Consider the following 5,658-nt stretch of genomic DNA (forward strand, 5'->3'; position numbering starts at 1 on the left):
CCTAGGCAGATCTACTTTTTCATACAGGCTATATATATGTATCTATATCTATATATCTATATATCTATATATATATATATATACACACACCTGAAATTTAAACAGGAAAGTGTCTAAGCACCTGCAATAAAGTTATTCAAATGGAATTCATAGCCATAACGAAATTAAGAGGAAGCCAAAAATTAATAAGATTAAGGTAAAGTGGAGTATTATAAAATGTAAGTGAAAAAAAGATTTATTATATATTTTGCTTGGTCAGTTTTCTGAGTTTTGTACTATGAGGTCTCCTAGCACTGCTCATACCTGTTCGGCTTAGCTACAGTTACACTTCTCAACTTTTTAGAAGGCCTGCTTTTTCCCTGTTGAATCTGTTTCAGGTCATTATCAAATTTACAACCTAGGCCCAGTCTTGCAAAGGCTTTTACACACAGGCTTAGCTTTATGCACATGAATAGTCCTTTAGAATTCATTAGAATGATTTGTGCACAAAGTAAGCAGGTGCATGACCAGCTTCACTGAAAGTTTGGGACCCAAACTTCATATTCGCTATTAACAAATGCCTCTTCTGCTTTAGAAAAATATTGACAGCGTAAAGATGAGTGTGATTCTTTTTTCATTTACTACAACACAAATAACTTTATAGTTACTTTATATTCAAAAAGGGCATTATGTATTTATTTCTAGAGGTATGGAAGTTGAAGAATACTGGAGGTAGTATAAACACAGAGGGACATATCCAGAGAAGCTTACAGGATTCAGGTACCTATCTTACTTTGTCATATGAATATATGAATTCCTTAAGGCTAGTTTAAGAGGCTCAAAACAATTACGTAATACAGGTCCCTAATTTCAACTATTAGTCCACAAACGTCATATCTAAACTGGTTTTTGAAGTCTGACAGGAGGCTGCCAGAATATGGAATGATTGATCAGAGCAATAATGACAGATGTGGTCTATTCGATGATAACTGTCTAGCTACTGGGGTATAGAAATTTATAACTTGAACTGTTGAAGCAGGAGATAAATTTAAATTTGAGCAATGTGACTGTTCCACAGAAAAGGCTAAGAAGACTGTAATGTTTAGAAAAGGACTTTGCTCTGAGCTATGTGAAAAACTTGTACATAGCACAACTGAAGAATCCTATTTAAAATATTCCTAAGCATCCATCACTATTATTTATTTTAAAATAATAGTCAAATTATACTAATAAAGATGTAAGCTACAGCTTTTAAAATCAAGCACTCAGTAATCAAAGAACCCCAACAGATAAATTTTCTCAGAAATAAATATGCTATATTCCTATTTCCCTGTTAAATATAGATTTTCAAGTGTCCTGTTAAACTTGAGTTAAATATATAATGTGTACAGCATGTACATATTAATGCAATGGAAAATTATTAATTTTTAGTCTGTCTTCAGGTATGAATGCTTAATTTCACAATGCTTGTGTCAAATTACTGACAGTTTGCAAAGAGGGGAAACACTGTGAGCATAGATACCTACTTTGCAAGGCACCTTCTACACTTTTATGTGATAGTCTCACAAGAAAATGACAGGAAGGAGATTTATAATCAAATCTTTCAAAGTAGCTACAGAAGTCTAGAATTTGTGAACACAGAATAATTATAATAATGGTTCATTGACTTGCTAAGAAGAGCTGTTGAGCTAGGACTTGCAGGGGTCAGTTCTCAATCCCAAATTATATAACTGAGCTGAAGGATTTTGTGGAGAGTGCTAATCATATTTGTGGATGGCAGCAAGTAAGGGGGCAGGCAGGTATATAAAATTTAAATAGGTTGTAAAATTACTAAACAAAGACAATGAAAAGAAGACCAAAGTAAGGAAGAGCATGGAGAAGTATCAGAAAATCACAAGGGTAAAAAAATTCAGAAAGGAGGGGTCGTGGGTATATGTGCCTGCCAGGATAAGGACACTAAACAGAATGCAGGCAACAGCACCATGAATGTTAGGAATTATCAAATTACTGCAAATCATAAATATAAGATACTTATAGGTTTGTTGGATTTTTTCTCTAACAGCAAATACATCACGACTGTATTTCCCACAAGACATTTTGTACAAATCCCATTCCAATCCTATCTGAACAGGGCTTTCTAAACTTTGATAGAGTGAGAGAAACACCAAAAGGTCAGCAGAGACATTTGCTTTGAAGGAACACAGCTTCTATTGGAAAATCAGATTTGCAATTCAGAGCCTTATTTGGTGAAGTTAATAAGCACATGGCTACATTTTAGGGAAGCAGGCTGAAGTTTTTTCAGCTAGGCTAGTGCTTAAAATTAGGCACCAGCTTAAGTATCTTGTTGAACCAGGATCTATAAACTTGGAGTGATGCCTTTTCCTGGGTACTTGGGAAGCAACAGAAGTTATGTGCTCTTAATTCTGAAATTAATGCTTGAAAAAATAAATAAAAGCTTTTATTTTGGAGGGACTTGGTCATGTCCTATTTTAATCCAATGAGTAGGACACTATCAATTTTCTTTTTATACACTGAGATAATTTAGAGCAGCACTGCTAATCTGAATATTAGGAAAAACATCTTTTACAGCAGTTAGGGTCAAACTGCACCATTTTCCTGGGGCTCTGGGCAGAACTTAGAGTATTGTCTTTATCTTTGAAGCTCTAAATTGTTTCAATTTAATTTTTGTTTTCTGAAGCGTTGCCTCTTTTGCCTTTCTCTGTGCTACAGCTGACATAAGCAGAAGTACACAGCATGAGCTTTTCAACTCAGGAGAAAAATCTGCTTCTACATTACACAGCCTCCTTAGCTCAGCACTTTACTCTTTGGCACAACAAACCTCAATGACTGGTACATCCTGCCAAGCACCCACCTTCCTTTGGGTATTAGTTAGGGACAAAATTAGAGGGTGAGTTCAGAAATTATGGTACTGTAATATTCAGCAGAAGAACTAGTGCTAGCAATTATGACAGTGGTGACCAACAAAGAGAACTTGTGTCAATTTACTGAGATTTACTGTGATTTTAAAATGCTTAAAGGCACGTAGACTTGGAAAGAGGTGAATACGTCTATCATTTTAAAAACAAAATAAAAAGAAGCAATAGTCCACAACCAAAAGAAAATTCTTTTCTATTTCAAAATTATTTTACTCCAACCGCAATATTTGCTATTTAAGAACTTAGTGGATTTGTGCTTATATTTTTCAAGGTGGTTTCAGTGGGAGAGGCTTTTATATGCCTTGATGATCCATTCAGGGATCAAAGCTGCAGAAGATTTAGTATTATCATAAGTCTATCCCTGAATGTTGAAATTAACTCCAGACTATTCCCTCCCTTGGTTGTCATATTATTAAAATATCTGGACATTACTGCCAAGTTAGACTTATTTAAATCTTCTGATTCCTCTTTCTAAACAAGTATCTCTATCTCTGGCAATCCACTTCTTGCCAGTTTTCTATAAATTTATTCCAAATCACCAGTATCTTTCCAGCAATGAGAGTTTCCAATATTTTATTGTTCCAACAGCTATAGTGAGCACACTATGTAATTTCCTCTGTCTTTATGGAGGCCTGGATTTACTGTGGCCGGGTTTACTGCCAGAGGCAATTGCAAGTGCATTCATTTTTACTGTGCACTACATGCAGTGAGCATATAATGATCTTCTGGAACCATTCTGCTCTGGTCTGTCTCTTCCATTAGATATAAAAGTTTAACATCTTTGCCTTAGCTGTATTTGCACATCCCCTCCCCTATGCTCATTATCTCACATGCTCTCATTTTCCTAATCTCTTAAATCACTTTGGATAATTTCTGTTCTGTTCATGTTTGTATAATGCATTGCATAATTTAATCTGTGAACCTCCAAATGATACCAAATTTATTCAACTAGCAGCTGCCACACAGATCAAGGTTCTTCCGAGACAGAGAAAGCAGGAAGAAAATCTTTCCCCATAGGAATCATTACCGTTTCTCTAAGAGAAGACATTTGCAAACAACAGGAAGAAGTCCAGGATCCAGTTTCTGCTTAGTAAATAAAAGGTGGGTATCAACAACTCTACAGACTACTTTATGGTCTTTTGCCTACTTTTCTTGTAATGATCACTGAATAAATAATGGTGTATCAACCCCACTGTCTCTTGAAATCCTCCACATTCATTAAGTCTTTCTTATATTTCCATGTATCTTTCTGATATTTATATTCTTATCTATCAATTTCTCATTTGAAGTGGTTTTTTACCCCAAGACAATCTCTGGCTACAGGTAAAGATGACATGCTCAAAAGCAAAGGCAAGATCTTAGGTCTCTCAGCTAAATAAGCTATACATACCCACTGCTAAAGTAGGCACACATTGCTCCATCTCTCCAGGAAAGCTGGATTTTTCCAAACTGAAATCTATTAGGTAGCTGAGCTTTCATTGCTTGAAGTTAACAGTTGGTTCAAATGCCTGGACTTGATCTGTCTTTTCAGGTCATTAGGAATTCAGTCAGGACAAACTGTCTCCTCCGACACCGAGAAGCAACAAGCAATGCCAGGGCGTTATATCTGTGCTCCATATCCTTCTCTGGCCAGCAGATTACTTATGTGTTAATTCAGTGTTGTAGTGCTGGAGGGGGAAGGCGAAAGGACAATGTATTTTCCTTTATTCTTGAAAGCTTCCTGATTTGATCCAAATGACATGATTACATTTTGCAGAGTTGCTGCAGCTGCCTGTCCAGAGACAAAACTGCAAGAGGCAAGGCAGGCTGAAGCAGCCCTAGATCACGAGCTGGAATTAGTACTGTTGCACAGAAATGCAAAACAAAATTTCACAAATTTTCTTAATTGACTACCATACTCTGTGCGTGTGTTCAAAATGTTATTTGATAAAAACAGTGTCTTTTCAGGAATTAAGTAAATTTCTACATGCTTCAGAGCTTCTATACCATGAACACATTCTGCCATAAGTATTTCTGAATCTAAAGAACAGTCCTCATCAACTGAATCCAAGCAACTGCCATCTAGTTCACCCTAGGTAAGATATTCTTGCAAAATGTAGATCTCCATGAAATATATGTAATCATTAACACTGAAGTCCTCTTTGGAACTAATTTTTCTCTGGAACTGAGCAGAGCTTTCTTTGCTTGAGTCTCCTCAAATGTGGGTTGCTGGTGCTGAAAGCCTTTAGTAGGATTTATTTTCACTAAATCAAGGTATGTCTTATCTGGAAAGTAACCCTCAAAATATTAGTCAGATAAATTCATCTGCCTTTTCAAAATTTTTATTTAAGAATGTTTTCACACTTGTATATACAACTGCACTCACCACTTCTCAATGGAATAAAAAATATTGGGGGTGGAGGGTCGGGGAACAGAAAGAAGAGTGAAAATCAAAATTAGGGTATCAAAAGAAACATCAGGTAGGAAACCTTAGTAAGCATTTATACTGTTTTAGGAAAGAAATTGACAAGTAAACTGTCTTACAGGGACAATTTTGCAAACCCTATAAACAAGAGTACTCTGACAAACCTCGTAGTTTGATTTAACAAAAACCCTGCTGCAACCAGAAGAGTCAAATCTTCGAACAACATATAGAAATGTAAAAAGGTGAAGGTGCAACCAGAAAAGCCCAGCTGAACCAAGGGCGGTAATCCGATGCACTGAAATAAACACTGGGGTGCTTCCCCTCATGAAGGAGCACCCA

The 5,658-nt window shown here is 36.1% G+C and overlaps 1 long non-coding RNA gene across 1 annotated transcript; it reads left to right on the forward strand.

The window, feature by feature from the left end:
* Positions 1-3,696: 3,696 nt before the first annotated feature.
* LOC125327783 lies at positions 3,697-5,658 on the forward strand. The gene is made up of 3 exons (XR_007204365.1): positions 3,697-4,016; positions 4,863-4,990; positions 5,441-5,658. It is a non-coding gene; the product is annotated as an uncharacterized LOC125327783 (long non-coding RNA).

This window comes from Corvus hawaiiensis, chromosome 6 (assembly GCF_020740725.1).
Source record: "Corvus hawaiiensis isolate bCorHaw1 chromosome 6, bCorHaw1.pri.cur, whole genome shotgun sequence".
Lineage (NCBI taxonomy): Eukaryota > Metazoa > Chordata > Aves > Passeriformes > Corvidae > Corvus > Corvus hawaiiensis.